Raw genomic sequence first — 17,720 nt, 5'->3', positions numbered from 1 at the left:
AATTTGAAGTGGTAGCAAGAAAGTAGGGATTATGTTTGGCTACATAGTAGATGCTAAGTAGATGTGGGTTGAGTGGAAAAGGTGAATGAGCTCACTGTACTAAATAATATCAAAGGTCCTTTTAGCTAAAGTGTCCTTGTAGGTCTTCATCTAAATTAGGATTCCTTTGATAGTGAAGGGGGCACTATTAGTGTTATAACATCAGGTCTACACTGGGATGAGTGTCTAAGGCAAACTGAAATGTTTGATCACCCTCTTTCTAGCTCAGAATCATAATTCTCTAAACACTCATCTATCATTGCTTCTTTATCAGCCTTAATGGGCATTGAAACATCAAACTGTTTATTCTGCCTGAAGTGTATTTTATTTCAAATTCAGGGAACATTGCTTTGGCAAACCATTCTTTTCCTCCAACAGTTAGGCTTGAAAACATTTTGTTTTATTGTGATGTGAATTATGTACATTTAAATACATATGCAGGGCTTCCCTGGTGGCGCAGTGGTTGAGAATCCGCCTGCCGATGCAGGAGACACGGGTTCGTGCCCTGGTCCAGGAAGATCCCACATGCCGCGGAGCAACTAAGCCCGTGAGCCATGGCCGCTGAGCCTGTGCGTCCGGAGCCTGTGCTCCGCAACGGGAGAGGCCACAACAGTGAGAGGCCCGCATACCGCAAAAAAAAAAAAAAAAAATAAATAAATAAATAAATAAATAAATAAATAAATAAATAAATACATATGCAGAGATTGTAAGTGTTCAGTTGGATAGATTTGACAGTCCTCTACATCCATGTAACTACTATGTAAAACAAGACTGGAAAACTTTCATTGCTCCAGGAAGCTCCTTCCTGCCTCTTCTCTGCCAAGCCATTCTTCCTCCCCCAAACTTAGCCACTTTCTGATTGCTTTCAGCATAGATTAGTTGCGTATGCTTTGGGCCCTTATATAAGTAAGTCACACAGTGCTGTATATATTCTTTTGTGTTTGCCGTCTTTTGCTCAGCCTGATGGTTTTGAGATTCATTCATGTTGTTGCTTGTATCAGTGGTTTATTCCTTTTTCATTGCTGAGTAGCATTTCCATTGTATGAATTATCACAGTTTATCCCTTCCCCTGTTGATGGACAAATGATCATCATTGTTTTCAGTTTTTGCCTATTTTGTACAACGCTGCCAGAGACATTCTTACGCAAGTGTTTTTGTGAACAAACTTTCTTTCTTTCTTCTTTCCTTCCTTCCTTCCTTCCTTCCTTCCTCCCTCCCTCCCTTCCTTCCCTTTCTTCGATAAACATCCAGGAATAGAATTGATGTGTCAGAGTAGATTGAATGTTTTAAGAATCTACTGAAGACGTTTTCTAAGTGGTTATGCCATTTTGCATTTCTGCTGGAAATTTATGAGAGTTCCAGTTGCTCTTAATTTAAGCATACTTTATTTTTGTTTTTATTTTTTTGTGTGCTAGGCGGGCCTCTCACTGTTGTGGCCTCTCCCGTTGCGGGGCACAGGCTCAGTGGCCACGGCTCACGGGCCCAGCCGCTCCGCGGCACGTGGGATCCTCCCGGACCGGGGCACGAACCCGTGTCCCCCGCCTCGGCAGGCAGAGTCTCAACCGCTGCGCCACCAGGGAAGCCCTAAGCATACTTTAAATTGACTCTGTCCATTTTTGGGGAACTCTGTAGTTATTTATATCCCATTATGGAATAAAAAATAACAAAAGAATTTATAATCTTGAGGTGAAAAGGAAAACCCCAGTGTTATATACTGAGTAGCTATTTGATTTCTAATTACTATGAATACCCTATGAGTATTATATTTGTGAGGCCAACCAATTCAAGCTAATCAATTAATACAGGTTGTTCTTTTTCCCAGTTTTTAATAAATGGAGACCAAACAACATTTGGAAAAGTAATTAATATTCACTTTGCTCCAGATTTTGATATCAGGATTGGTGAGGGAAATGTTTAATGTTATAGGATTCCAGCTAAGAGAATGAGCTTGAGAAATTTGTTGTAGGTTTGGCCCTGGGAGAGATTATGAAGGACCCTGATGAGGATAGAGGCTCAAAAGTTTTTCAGCAGTTTCCCTGTGATTGTTTTCGTGTCATTTCAGGGATTCTTAACTGAATCTTTTCTTGTCCCAGTAAAGACTAAAAAAGAGTTGTTTCATAGCTAGAGAATTTCTCTGCCGAGGAAAATAGGCTTGGAAAAGAGTTGATTAGCCACTGGAGTCTTTATACGATTGTTCGCTCCAGGTGGTTATCAAGCTGGATCCCTGGGCCAGCAGCAGCAGCAGTGTGGGAAGCTTATGAGAAATGCAGGCTGTCAGGCCTCAGTCAGTTCAAGACCTACTGAATCCGAACCCCTGGGGACGGCCCAGCTCATTCTGTCTTCACAGCCTTCCAGGTGCTTCTGACTCATACTAACTTTTGAGAACCAGTGCATAACGTCAGTTCCAAAGCAATAACTAGCCCCATTTATCTTTTATAATTCTTGGTTCTTAGGTAGAATTCAGGATGCTTTTAACCCATAGTTTTCTTAGCCTTGGCCTCTGGTTCAAATCTGTATCTTGCAGCTGACCATATTTTGGTTTCTGCTCTTTTGTGGGACAGGGATGTGAGCAGGGGCTCTGAACGTTCTCACGCTGATTCCTCAGTTGCTGCCTACATGCAGCCCCCTTTTCTCTGGCTCTATCTGTTCATCTCTCAGATCTGCTTTGCACTGGTGGAGGAAACTCCAAAATTAAAGTTGTTTGGAATGATGTAAAAAGGGATGGCATATTTTGATTCAGTAATCTGGATTATTGCTCTTCGTGGAAGACATTTCTGTATTGACAAGAGTCCAGTAAATAAAAGAAGGTGCTTTAGATTCATTTAAAAGATTGATAATTTCTAAGTAGTAATAATAGGAAGACTTGTAGTATCCATAAACACTAACTTAACAGACTCACTTTGTTATTTTTTTTAATTGGGTTATAGTTGTTTTACAATGTTGTGTTAGTTTCTGTTGTATAGTGAAGTGGAGTTCCCTGTGCTATACAGCAGGTTCTCATTAGTTATCTATGTTATACATATTAGTGTATATATGTCAACTCCAATCTCCCAATTCATTCCACGCCTCCCCTCCCCCCTTGGTGTCTATACGTTTGTTCTCTACATCTGTGTCTCTATTTCTGCCTTGCAAACCAGTTCATCCATATCATTTTTCTAGATTCCACATATATGCATTAATGAGCGTTATTTGCTTTTTCTCTTTGTGACTTACTTCACTCTGTGTAACATTCTCTAGGTCCATCCACGTCTCTACAAATGACCCAATTTCGTTCCTTTTTATGGCTGAGTAATATTCCATTGTGTATATGTATCACATTTTCTTTATCCGTTCAAACAGACTGACTTCTTTTCCAACATTCATTTGTCTTGAATTTCTAGCATACATCTGGGAATAGTCAAAACAGAGGGGACTAAAGATGTGAACCTTTACATTAAAATTTTTTTTTTAAACTTCATGTTGGGAAAATTCACAGAGTAATAAATATAGATGTATATTCTTACATTACAAACACGATGCTGATAATTCCTTGTAAAAATGGGAGTTGTGTTTATTACATAATAGCTCATTTAGGTTAATTATCCAGTAATCTTAACTGAATACGGCATGGTCAAGTATAAGGAAGGCCACAAAAGCTAACTTTTAAGTAGTCTAAGGCAATGTTTATAAAATCTATGCATTTAAGTCCTCATTTTATTTATGGAATAGTATCTCAAATACATAGATATAGTCATGAGTTATCCAATTTCAAAAAACTAGGCTAACAATAAAACCCATTATAAGACCTTCAGTACAATGGAAATTTATCTTTCTCTCACATAAACATCCCGGTTGGCAGTGCAGTGGTGCCTTAGTCATCAAGGTACCGGGGATCTTCTGTGGTTTCTCTGTTGTCTTCAGCATGGTCCCAGAGGGGTGCTCCACTCCCAACATCGCATATACATTCCAGCCACCAGGAAGGGGAAAGGGAGGTGGAAGGGGAAAGGGAGTCATCTTCTCTTTAAAGAATGACTTGGAAGTTGCACATATTAAATCTACTTACATCCCATTGGCCAGAACTTAATCACAGGGCCACACCTCGCCACAAGGGAGGCTGAAAAAGTAGTTGGGTACTAGGCTAAAGACTAAAAATTTTATCGTTACACAGTGATGGGAGACACGTATTGACAACTACCAATCTCTGTCACAGTTGCTTGCGTGGTTTCCAAAAGAAGTTCCACATTTTAAGGAGGGGATAGAACTCTTAGGAATAATATGGTTTGGCTCATAGTCTACTTCTAGGAATCAATTTCAGAGATAACACTGGTAAAAGTCTGAGAAAACGTTACTGTTCATTACAGCACCATTTTTAAGAACAAGGACTGAAAATAACCCATTCGTCCATCACTAGGGGATTTGGGCTTGGTTGAGTAAATTAAACTACATTCTTTTGATGGATTATGCTGCAGCTCTTTAAAGAAGTGAGACAGATCTCTGTATACTGCTCTATCAGTCAGGGTTTGATCAGAAGCAAAACACTAGAAGATATTATATTTATACATAATATATGCAGTTGTAGAAGCTAAATAGTCCATGAAAAGTTGTTGCTTCTGTGTTTGGTGCCGTATCTTGAAGTTTGCAGGACAGACTGTTAGGAAGGGAAGATGGACATGAACCACGGTGGAGCCAGGACAAACTAGAACCTGCTCGGATGGATTCGAGCCCAGAGGGCAGTCTGGAACTTCCGTCCACCTCTCACCACCTCCAAGGCTTAGTGTGAGAAAAAGATGGCTTGATAGGAGATGCTTCAAATAGCTAGGAGGCTGTTTGAACAGCCTGTCCAAGAAATGGTGGGGGCTTGATTAGCAGACAAAGATGGGTTAGAAATTTGTTAGATCGTATGAAATATTTGTGTCTAAATAAATTTAAGAAGGGGAAAGAAGAGGGAGGGGTCAAGAGTAAGTGTAGAGTAAGATTTCTTTGGTAGTAATGGAGGAGTGGTAGATACCCTGCAATAAAAGGTGTGTGTGTGTGTTTGTGTGTTTATTAATTTTTATTGGAGTAGAGTTGCTTTACAATGTTGTGTTACTTTCTGCTGTGCAGCAAAGTGAATCAACTCTACGTATACATATATCCCCTCTTTTTTGTATTTCCTTCCCATTTAGGTCACCACAGAGCATTGAGTAGAGTTCTCTGTGCTATACAGTAGGTTCTCATTAGTTATCTATTTTATACATAGTAGTGTATATATGTCAGTTCCCATCTCCCAATTCATCACACCCCTGTTTGTTTGTGTATTTTAAATGTGTACGGAGCTGGCTTGGAAGTTTGGACTCTGGAGTCTTGAAATAAGTGAACCTCAGAACCCTGGGATAGAAGTGAATGCCAATATCTTCCAGGAGGTATTTGCCTGGTCCTGGAAACACTGAGCTTTTGCTCTGATGACTCCATGGAACAGTGGGGGCAGGAGACGAAGTCCAGGACCTCGTTTAGGTAGAGAATGCACTAGGAGCCCTCGCTTAAAGGTGGGACACCACGTGCCACATCCACGGAGTGAGGTACAGAAGTGGCAGGAAGAAATATCACCTGTCTTGACTTTATGCTGGTGGAGAGAAAAGAAGAAGATAGAGTCCCTTAGAGCAGGATCAAGAAAAGGAAGATACAGGCCCCTCAAGACTTCGGATATTATAACTAGCATATAGACACTGCAAAAAAGTAGGCGTCACATTAAAAAAAGGAGGCACTTGAGAATATAAGCAGTAGACAAGCAAATTTGAAGAACAGAATGGAGTGTCTAGTAAAGAGAAATAATAAATGAAAGAAAAAAAATCTCTGGTTTAACCAGAAATTATAAACAGATAACGGAAGAACTGGCAAACTAGAAGACAAGGTCAAAAAAATTACCAGAATGGGGGCTTCCCTGGTGGCGCAGTGGTTGCGAGTCCGCCTGCCGATGCAGGGGACGCGGGTTGGTGCCCCGGTCCGGGAGGATCCCACGTGCCGCGGAGCGGCTGGGCCCGTGAGCCATGGCCGCTGCGCCTGCGCGTCCAGAGCCTCTGCTCCGCAACGGGAGAGGCCGCAACAGTGAGAGGCCCGCGTACCGCAAAAAAAAAAAAAAATTACCAGAACGTAGTCTAGAGAAACGAAGAGTAGGAAAATAGGAAAGATGTTGAGTACGAAGGGACAATGGGAAGGTGTAAATCTATCTAAGGAACAGAGTTGAGCGCGATTCCTAATAATGCTCATTAATAGAATTTTACTGATAGAAAAGTAATTCCCTGGCATTTGCCACTCTTTACAGTCAGAACTAGATTGATGCAGTTGGAAATATTTCAGGGAAGCCTCAGCTGTTACCTATTTCCCCTCCAGCAACCTCATTCAGATGTTATTTTCCCAAGCCTGGAATTGTATCCTCTCCTTGATTCCTCCAGTAAAGTATTTAAAGGATACTGGCTAGGTACAGAGTTCCTTAGGAAGCTCAAGTATTAGGCATCCAAAAAGAAAGGTAACTTGCTAACGGAAAGATGAGTTTTCTCCTAACGTATAATTTTTATCTATATCGTTTATATCACTAAATCCTGTTGCAGAACGGTTCCGTTCTAGAGTGTCACAGTTCTCCAAGGCTTCAGCTCGAGGTTGTGTGCACACACCTCCCCCAGCAGTTAACTTTTCAGCATCGATTACAAGTCCTTTATTTTCTTTGTGGGGCACAGTCTTCCCATGGGCACTGTTCTCAGTCCACTCCATTGGGTTCTGGAGGGGCTGCCAGCTGTCTTATCTGACCTCCATCATCTCGGGGAATGGCTGTGTGGCTCCAGCCCAGCTATTCTGACTTCTTTTCTGGAACTTTCTGTGTGGAGACAAAGCTGCACTTTCTGTGGGCGGTTTGTCTGGGGTGACATGGGACTGCAGCCACGTCCCCTGCCACTTGGTAGACGATGGTCTCCAGTAGGAGACTATGAGGTCGAGCATAAGTGTTCAGTGTGGGTGGGAGGGAGGGAGAGAAGTAGACACCCAAAGTGAAAATCCTCGCCATTCCCATTCTTTAGGTCAGTTCCTAAGGTTCTCTGGGTTCCTTATTTCTTTTAAAAAAAATTTATTTTATTTACTTATTTATTTTTGGCTGCGTTGGCTCTTTGTTGTTGCGCACGGGCTTTCTCTGGTTGTGGCGAGCGGGGGCTACTCTTCCTTGTGGTGGGCAGGCTTCTCATCGCGGTGGCTTCTTCTGTTGCGGAGCACAGGCTCTAGGCACGTGGGCTTCAGTAGTTGTGTCACGCAGGCTCAGTAGTTGTGGTGCACGGGCTTAGTTGCGCCGTGGCATGTGGCATCTTCCCGGACCAGGGCATCGGCAGGCGGATTCTTAACCACTGTGCCACCAGGGAAGCCCGGTTCCTTATTTCTTGAATCTTAATTTGACTAAAGAGTTTCCCCCAGGTCCTTCTATTTAATCTCATTATAAGTTGAACCTCCTTTGTGTTTGTCTTCTGTAGATTTCGCTGATAAAACAGGTAACCTGACTAATCTAATCTGTCATCTTGGTTAGAGAAAAGATGTTCTCTTTCAAGATGAAAATATCCCCCGTTGGATTAGCAAAATAAATGGCGGCCTTTGATATAAATGCTACTTTTGTCCTAACGCTAAAGTGGGATGCCCATCTGTTTATAATAGTACTTATTACTTCATAAAGTTGAGAGGATTGAAGATAATCCATGTGTGTATTTGCCTAGTGTTTATGCACTTTTTTAACACTTCTGTACTAGACACAGCGCTATATTTTATAGGCCAATGGACGATTTCATTTAATACAACAGCCTTGCCAGAAATTCTGTTACTATCACTGTTTTATCCATGAGGAACCTGAGGATTAGAAAAGTTAAACAACTTGCCCAAATCCACACAAACGGGATTCAAACCCAGACAGTCTAGAGTCAGGTATGGGGTATATATGGCACAGATGGTTCCATTTAATTGTCACAAAACCTCTGCCAGGCGGTATCACCCTGAAACTGAAGTGGAGAGAGTTTAAGAAACTTGCTCACAGAGGAATGAGTGATAGAGTTAGGTTTTAAACCAGGATGTTCTGACCCCAGAGGCAGCCTTCTTTCTAAGGTTACCCTATTTAAACACTATTGCATCCTATTTAAACACTGTTGCGTGGAGGGCATCAATGAAACAATTTGCTCCAGTGTCCTAGTTTCATGCCAAGAAATATGCTACTTAAAAAAAAAAATTCCTGCAGAATATATGCTACTTTAAAAAAAATTCCTGCAGAATTAAAATGATCCATTTTGTAATTGAATGGAAATATATGCCATCAATAGCCATTCATTAACGCAGTGAATCCCTCCTGTAGTATATAGTCCAAAGTTTGACTGTGTACTGACTGCGTAACTTCTCCATTGGCATAGGATTAATTTGCTTCTTTGAAAGGTATAAAAACTACACGACACAGTACAATGTGGTCACAGGTGGGGTTTGGGAGTCCTTGCTCTGTGCTATCGTTAAGGGACTTAGTCTTACGTCAACGGCAGCTGAGAAATGTAGTCTATCTGCATTTCCGAGAGAGGGGGTGAAACCATTTGTCCCTGTCACAGCTCTTCTCGACCTGTCTGACCCCTCAAGTTTGGACCTGGTCCCCATATACTGTTCTATGTTCAAATATCTATGCTGTGGTTAGTCTCCTCTATGTCTAGTCTACAGCATTCAGAAAGGATTTCTTCAGTTCAGCCATTCACTTTACAAACTACAAAGAGGAAAGTAAAAAGAGGTCAATCATCCATTCTTTACACAGCAATTTTCTCAAATTTCGTTTCTGCTTATCTCAAATATACAATAGATATAAAACTTGTACCTTCTAAATGTAGAAGGAAAATGTAATTAAATTGTACTTCTGGATCGCTTATTCTAATGATGACATTTAAATGCAATTAGGGACTTCCCTGGTGGCTCCGTGGTTGGGAATCCGCCTGCCAATGCAGAGGACACGGGTTCAAGCCCTGGTCTGTGAGGATCCCACGTGCCGTGGAGTGACTGGGCCCGTGTGCCACAGCTGCTGAGCCTGCGCTCTGGAGCCCGCGAGCCACAACTGCCGAGCCCGTGTGCCACAACTACTGAGGCCCACGTGCCTAGAGCCCGTGCTCCGCTATGGGAGAGGCCAACGCAGTGAGAGGCCTGTGCACAGCAGCGAAGAGTAGCTCCCGCTAGCTGCAACTAGAGAAAAGCCCGCGAAGACCCAATGCAGCCAAAAATAGATAAATAAATGCAATTAAACCTTTTAAAAATGGCAGAGGGATATTTAGAAAAGGTAGATAAGGAAGAGCAATCTAGACAGTGTCAAAAATGTACAAAATAGTTATGATTCAAAAAGAATGAGTCAGTGACATTATCAGATATAGGCGTCTTGTGGAGAAGCTGTTCTTGTATGTCTTTTGAACTTTTTGGTTTTATAATTGAATGATTCAGGACATCAGTGATACTGAAGTAAATATGGCTTTCATCTGTGGTTCTTCTAGTGAGAAGTAAGACTAAAAGCCTATGCTGCCTTATTTCCTGAATTTACTCTACTCTTTCAGGCAAAAAGAGGTCGTAAGGATATTGAGGGTTTTTCCGTTTTATTTTTTTTAGCAAATACATGAATTTTATATGAATTCATACATTCTGAAGAGAAGAAAATTGCTTTAAGTAGTTTTCGAATGGTAGAAGACTTAAAAAATATTTTTGCCAAATATCAGTGTACACAGAAAACGAATTCGTATTTTCTATTTAAGATTTTTTTTGGTTGGCATCATTAAGCACATTATTTTTGTGCGAGCTAGAATGGCATGCTCACTGACAAGAATTAAGTTCCATCCAGTAAGGAGAGAAAATTCATTTGTTAGATTTGCTAGCTTTGAAATTAAAATGATACACAGAACTTAAAAAAGCAAATAATGTAACCAAAAATAGTAGTTCCATACCTCAGCCTTTACCAAATCCATGCTTCTCTCCCCACGGGCAATCATTTCTAGTAGTTTCTTGTAATATATCATCATATTTATAACTAATTTGCTTACACTGCTTTTAAAAATTTTAGGCATTATTCTTTTAACTTCTTACTAGAATTTAGCTATTTTTAATTAAACTTCTTTCCCCAGCGTGTGTCATTCCTCCTCCTCACAGTATCCAAACTTTAAAAAATATTTCTGTAGAGTTATAGTGTAATTTTGGGTCAGATCATTCACTTAGCGGTTCCATTGCTATGACTATATTGGTGTGATTCACAACTGAGCCCCCCAAAAAATGCATTCTTTTTTTTCCACTTTGGTATACAACTCTGTTTTCTCTGAAATGTTTTTTTCTCTTCTTTCTCTTTCCATTTGCTTGATTTCTCATGTTTCTATTACTAATATAGTTCTTAATCTCCTCAGTGTAATCTTGTTTTTCTTTATGTTCAGACACATTAGGTGGTCAGTCTGGTTTCTCTTTTTCCCAGACCGTCCGTCAGTTCTTGGGGCCGTCTATTAAAGTGGTTAAGACTAGATTTTGGAACCAGACTGACCAAGTTTGAAGTACTGACTCCACTGCTTACTAGTTAGGTGACTTTTGACAAGCTGCTTAACCTCTCTGTTTTAGTTTTCTCAGCTGTACAATGAGGACAATGATAATACCTATCTTATCAAGTTGATTTAAAGATGAAATGAATAGATGTAATGATACTGGCACAGTGAAAGTTCTCAGTCAGTGCTGCTGGTGGTTGATGTGACTTCCAAGGATAACTTAGTTCTATCGTTTCTTTCATATGTGATGAAAATATCTATTTTTATATCAGCTATTTAACTGTATATATGAGGGCAGCGTTAAGGTTTGCTAAATGCAACTTGGAACTCCAAAGGAATGTAATTACCCTGTTGAGGTACTTTAGTTTTCTTCTTTTTTTTTTTCAATTAAAAAGATATACACCTATTGAAAATAAGATATTTTAATATTTCAGTGTGAACAACATTATAGTTAAGTGGTTAGCAATGCCTCACATTACTTTCTTAAAAAGATTAATTTTTCTCATTATAAAGGTATTGCATGCTCTACTGGCAAGCTTTGATGCTTAACAAGCCACTTATTGGCTTAAATCAACTTTCTGTACAGCTCATGTACAGGCCAGTAATACAGGTTGAACTCACCTGGATAGTTCAGGTTTCACCTGGGCTCCATCCTAGGTGTGCCATGAGTTGCAGGTCAAGTGTGGGTTGGATTTGCTGATCTTAGTTGGGCTATCTCATGTATCTGGAGCTGTAGTTGATGATCTTTGGTCTTCCTGTCTCTCATCCTCCAGCAGGTTAGCTTGGACTTGTTCACATGGTAGAAGCAGATGTCACAAGGGACCAAGCACAAGCATGCAAGGCTTTTGAGTCATAGGCTAGGAACTGGCACACAGTCTCTTCTGCTAGAGTGTGTTGGCTGAAGCAAGTCACAACGCCAGCCCAAGTTCAGAAGGAGGGCAGAGAGATTCCATCTCTTCATGGGAACAACTGCAAAGTCACAGTGCAAAGGGTGTGGATACAGGTTAAAGGATTATGGCTGTTTTTCAAGCTTTCATATGTGTTTGTTGAAACTCCTGTAAAGTACAAAAGTGATGATAAAAGGAGCTCATAAATCCATCCCCTGACTACTGTTGACTTTTTGTTGTACATACTGCTAGACTTCTATCTACAAGCTTAAACGTTTTATTACTGTCAGTTTATTTCAGTTTTCATTTATTTGATTACAAGTGACTTTTTACCTTTTATGTTTTTAAATTTCATATTTGTTTATACTGTATGAATTGTTCACATAGACTTCAGTCTTAACCTTGTGGAGTAGCACTTATTGTAAATTTAAAGTGAGCATGGAATGCAGCAAATAGATTATTATTCTATTTTGTGGTGAGAAGGCCTTGATCTAGTATTAAGTAGCAGGAAGAATCAGAAGGTTTGCAACTTGAAGTGCAAAATTACCTTTGAATTTATTTATATATATTCTGTGATTGACCTGATAAGTTGAAGTATTCATGGAATAGAACCCTATGGAATTTTCTTATACTCTGGCACATTCTTTATATTGTTAATTCACTTCTTTTTAAAAAATTTATGTATTTAGTTTATTTATTTTTGGCTGTGTTGGGGCTTCGTTGTTGCGCACGGGCTTTCTCTAATTGTGGCGAGCGGGGGCTACTCTTCGTTGAGGTGCACAGGCTTCTCATTGCGGTGGCTTCTCTTGTTGCGGAGCACGGGCTCTAGGCACAGGGGCTTCAGTATTTGTGGCACGTGGGTTCAGTAGTTGCGGCTCATGGGCTCTAGAGCACAGGCTCAGTAGTTGTGGTGCACGGGCTTTGTTGCTCTGCAGCATGTGGGATCTTCCCGGACCAGGGCTCGAACCCGTGTCCCCTGCATTGACAGGCAGATTCTTAACCACTGTGCCACTAGGGAAGCCCTGTTTATTCACTTTTCAGGATAATTTTGGACATTAAACCGATGTCTGTTTTTCATCATTGGCTTAATCCAACTGGATATATTCTTAATGCCTGAGTTTATACTACATGATAAAGAATGATGTATTTTTTTGGTTGTGTTTAATAAAATTTAATATCATGAATCATGCACTCTTTGTAAAAAGTTCAAGTATCACAAAGCTACAGAATGTGTATAGAATCAAAAATGAAAGTTCCTTTTTCCCTACCCAACTCCTACCCAACTCCTTTTCTCAGACCTTTTTTATGCATTTATCTTTATATGTATGAGAATGTATAGAACACACTTACATATAAACAGAATTATGTAAGATCATACTATAAACATTGTTCTGCAACTTTGCAAATCTTTTCCCATGCATTTACATTTATACAAATATGTGAATATATAGAACATATATACACAAATAATAAAAATAAGCATGTTATAACCATTCTGTAACTTGCTTTTCTTACCAATTTATTTTGGATACATTTTCAGTGTCAGTTCACAAAAATTTAGCTGATTTTTACCTTATAAAATTTCTTGGGGTGTACCATAATTTATTTTTTCTCGTATTATGGATCGTCTAGTTGTCTCTCAATTTCTGCCCATTCTAAACAGTGTTGAGGTAAACATCCCTATTTATATATATTTGGGCATTTGGAAGGAGAAAATTATAAGCCTGTGTTTTTTGTAATATAAACTTTAAAACCTATATTTCTTAATTTTATTCTTATTTTCTGTAAGCCTCTTATATTCTTTGATTAAGCTCCAAGTAATAAATAATTGATTAAGGCAGACACTGCAAGTCTCCAAATGGCAGCTAGTGAAAAATTGGAAGGATCAAGTATTACTGACACAGATATTGTGGGGAGACAAGACTCAATATGTAACTGTTTATAGCCTGAAAGCTAAAATTGAAAGCTGGAAATATTTATAAGACATTTAAGTTGGGGATACTAAGAATAAAAGCCTTGCATTTTTATTCTCTTGTATATCAGAATTTTTCCTATTCTTATATTTTTCAAACTTTTTTTTTCTGTATTCTGTTATAAAAAGTGTCTTTTTAGTCTGTTTATTAGAAGTCCCCCTTGAACGAACTGGATCTTAACAGTTTAATGTTACCTTCTGGTAAATGTCACAATTACATCTATACACATAGGCTGGTTGTCATTGAGAGCAGCATTTATCCTATTATTTGGAAATATTTATGTTTGTTTCCAAAGATAAATTATTTGGAAAAATATACATAGTTAAAAAAATTTTTTTTAAATAAATTTAGCTTTGGCTGTGTTGGGTCTTCGTTGCTGAGTGGGCTTTTTGTAGTTGCGGGGAGTGGGGACTACTCTTCATTGTGGTGCACGGGCTTCTCACTGCGGTGGCTTCTCTTGTTGCAGAGAACGGGCTCTAGGCACGCAGGCTTCCGTAGTTGAGGCTCGCAGGCTCTAGTGCGCAGGCTCAGTAGTTGTGGCGCATGGGCTTAGCTGCTCCACGGCATGTGGGATCTTCCCGGACCAGGGCTCGAACCCAGATCCCCTGCGTTGGCAGGCGGATCCCTAACCACTGTGCCACCAGGGAAGTCCCTAAAGTTTTTTTTTGTTTTTAAGTGGGCAGAAAACGTTAGAACATTTTTTTCCCTATTCTTTACATCTTAACTCTAATGATTCTTCTTTTCCAAGAATATGGTTGTCTCCATTTATTCAAACTTTTTATGTTCATGAATAAATTGTGTAGATATTTCCATTAGGTTTGGCACATTTTGTTGTTAGGGTTATTACTAGGTTTTTCATATATATATATATTTTTTTGCTATTACGTGTAGGATATTTTTCCATTACATATTTCTAATTGGTTATTACTGGTATATAGAAAGCTATTGATTTTGTATGTTAGTATTGGCATTTGGAGACCTTACTCAATTCTCTAATGATATTTCAGTTAGTTATCTTAGATGTTCTAGGCAGAAAATCTTATCCTCTATAGCTAATGATAGTTATAGTTCTTTTTTTTCCCAATAATTGATGAGACATTTCTTTTTTCTTTATTAGAACTGTCTCATCCTTTAAAAAAAATTTATTGAAGTATAGTTGATATACCATATTATATAAGTTACAGATGTACAGTATAGTGATTCACAGTCTAAAGGTTATACTCCATTTAAATTTATAAAATATTGGCTATATTCCCTGTGTTGTGCAATATATCCTGGCAGCTTATTTTATACATAATAGTTTGTAGTTCTTAAATGTCTCATTCTTTCTTAACTTGGAACCCATTCGGTACTCTTTATCTCTGAGTCACGGGCCCCTTACTCCCATTTCTCCCAAGGTGTTGAATTTTATCAAATTCTTTTTAGCTATCTGATGAGAAGATTATGTGGTTTTTCTTCTTTCATGTCTTGATGATGTGAATTTCATTAACATATTTCCTAATGTTGAGTAATTCTTGTATTCCTGGTTTAAATTCCACTTGATCATTTTGCATTACTCTTTCAACTTATTGCTGGATTCAGTTAGAAGACTTTTAAAAAGACCTTTATGTTCATAAATAAAATTAGATGATAGTTTTCTTTCTTGTATGTGTGAACATGAAAATATATTTATATGTAATATTGCTCTGTAGTTTATACTTCCTTGTAGAATGAACTGGACTGCTTTCTTTTTCTGTGCTTCAGACCGGATTGAATAACTAGGTATTATCTAGTTCTATAAGGTTTAAGATAATTTGCTTATAAAACTGTCTGTTTCTGGTGTGGGACATCTTTTACTGCCTTTTCAGTATCTTTTCTGGTTGTTGGTCCTACTACCTGTTCTATTCTTGAGTAAATATTGGTCATCTATATCTTTTTGTCATATCATATATTCTCTCTGGATTTTCAAATTTAGTAGCATAAACTTTTCTTCACAGTATCATTTGATTAAATATTTTAATACCTATAAAATATGTAGAATAATGCCTGACACATAACAAATGCTTAATAAATGATAGTAGCATATTAAAAGATGTTTCTATAGTTATTATTTACAAAGCTTCAATAATTTATTTTAATATGAACACCATAAGCATTAGCCTTTATTTAGAATGTTGGGCCAGGAGCACACTCAGAAAGAGTGTTCTAGGGCTTCCCTGGTGGCACAGTGGTTGGGAGTCCACCTGCCGATGCAGGGGACATGGGTTCGTGCCCCGGTCCGGGAGGATCCCACGTGCCGCGGAGCGGCTGGGCCCGTGAGCCACGGCCGCTGAGCCTGCGCATCCGGAGCCTGTGCTCCGCGACGGGAGAGGCCACAGCGGTGAGAGGCCCGCGTGCCACAAAAAAAAAAAAAAAAAAAAAAAGAGAAGGAATAGGTAGGTACATGCTACATGTACCTACATGCTAGGTACATGGTAACATGAGGGCCACTGTGGAATGTTTTTAGCCTGTCAGGGATACTTACAAAGATTATTTAGGATTTATAATATATCCCAGCATATTGGGATGCACATCGTGTCATGTTAAACCAAGCCAGAGTCCTCTACTTCTTAATTACAGGCAGCTCCTAATGCATTTCTCAAAATGTGCACCAAATCAGATGTCTGAAGGTCAAAGACTGACTTGCACTTAATAGAGTTCTTTATCAAGAGAGGAAATATAAAAATTCCAGTTTGAACCTCACCTTTTAGATATAGTTGTCAGTGACATAGTTACCAACATTATATATATGTCTCTTTCATTTTTTTTTCTTTCTCTTTCTGAATTGAACAATTCAAGTGACTTAAATGCATCAAGCACCCAAGTGAGGTGAAAAATTTGTGTGCAGTGTACCAAATGATTTCTTTGTTGATCTCAGTTTTACAGTATTTTCTTTGGTGGCATCAGTGTGTTCGTTTTTCTGTTTTTTACTTACAAAATATTGAGAGCAAATATAATAATAGTATAGAAACATTGCTATCCGTTGTCACGATATTATTAATAATATTATTAACATTGTCAAAACTGAACTATTGGCTAACATATAGGGATGTTTGGAGCTGACGTTTTCATAGTTGATCTACAGAATTTCAAATTTGGAGTAAAAGGCACACAAAAAGCCCTTCTGGGTTTTTCATTTTCTTTTTTTCTTTTTTTTTTTTTTTTTCTTTTCTTTGGCCACGCCATGTGGCTTATGAGATCTCAGTTCCCAGCTACCAGGGGATTGAACCCAGACCCTCGGCAGTGAAAGTACAGAGTCCTAACCACTGGACCACCAGGGAAGTCCCAGGTTTTTCATTTTCAATCTATATAAGTGTGTGTTGAGCAAAAGTTGAAGCTGTGTAGACTGAGGTCTGCCCATGCTAATAGGTTAGATAAGTAGGAAGTGTTAAACTCTTAAGGCCATTAGGTTATTTAGGAATTTTTGTATATATTTACTTTTCACAGATAGAAATAGAGTTGTCAGGTTTGTAAAAGTTACAGTTGGGGAATTTTTCTCAATTTGAAACATTCATTAATATTTTCTTTATTCTTTCAGCATTTTTCAGTGTTGTCCTTGAATTTATGGATTCTACCTAATTTATCTTTATGTCAAGCACTGAGTATGTCTTGGGGTATGAAATGATTATTAAATAAATGATATATGTCTTTCTTAAATCTCTGGACTACAAATTATAGTTTCTGCCTGTATAAGTATGCCCAGCATCCGTAGTAATTTGGTAGTTTTAATCCATGATTTGATATAAAGGAATTTTTGTAAAAGAAAAATCTAGATTTCTAACAGAGGGGTGACATACAGTCATTCACAGAGGCAGGTTACTGGGTTGATATGTATGTGGAGATTTTAAAGAGTATTTGATTTATGGAATAAAAAGCCCAATTAGTGTATAAATTTGAGAAAATGGGAGTGATTTGCTGCAGGTGAGTGAGAGAATTCTATATTTAATAGTTGACTGGTCTCAGGAAAACAGCATTTATTTATTCTTAGGATTGCATTGTCAATTTTTAAAAAATGTGGCGAACATAACATCCTCTTTCTTAAAATACATAGTTGTTGCTATGATCTTTAAGGCTTATGGTGAAGCTCAGGCTTGACACGTGTTCAGATTTACTATCTCTATGGAAACCCACGTTGGGCAGATTTCCGCACAGCGTAACATAGTGGTTATTAGCTTGGGTCCCAAAGTTACCACTCGCTATTTTACAACTTCACCAAGTTACTTAATGCCTCAGTTTTCTTACCTGTAGAATTGGGATAAATCTAACATCAATCATGTTGATTGTGAGGA

The 17,720-nt window shown here is 38.7% G+C and overlaps 1 protein-coding gene across 7 annotated transcripts in view; it reads left to right on the top strand.

The window, feature by feature from the left end:
* BCKDHB (branched chain keto acid dehydrogenase E1 subunit beta) overlaps positions 1 to 17,720 on the top strand; it is a 289,790-nt gene that overhangs the window by 52,430 nt on the left and 219,640 nt on the right. The gene's annotated exons all lie outside the window — the stretch shown is intronic.

This window comes from Kogia breviceps, chromosome 13 (assembly GCF_026419965.1).
Source record: "Kogia breviceps isolate mKogBre1 chromosome 13, mKogBre1 haplotype 1, whole genome shotgun sequence".
In the NCBI taxonomy this organism is placed as follows: Eukaryota; Metazoa; Chordata; class Mammalia; order Artiodactyla; family Physeteridae; genus Kogia; species Kogia breviceps.
This window is presented reverse-complemented; position numbering and strand designations above follow the sequence as displayed.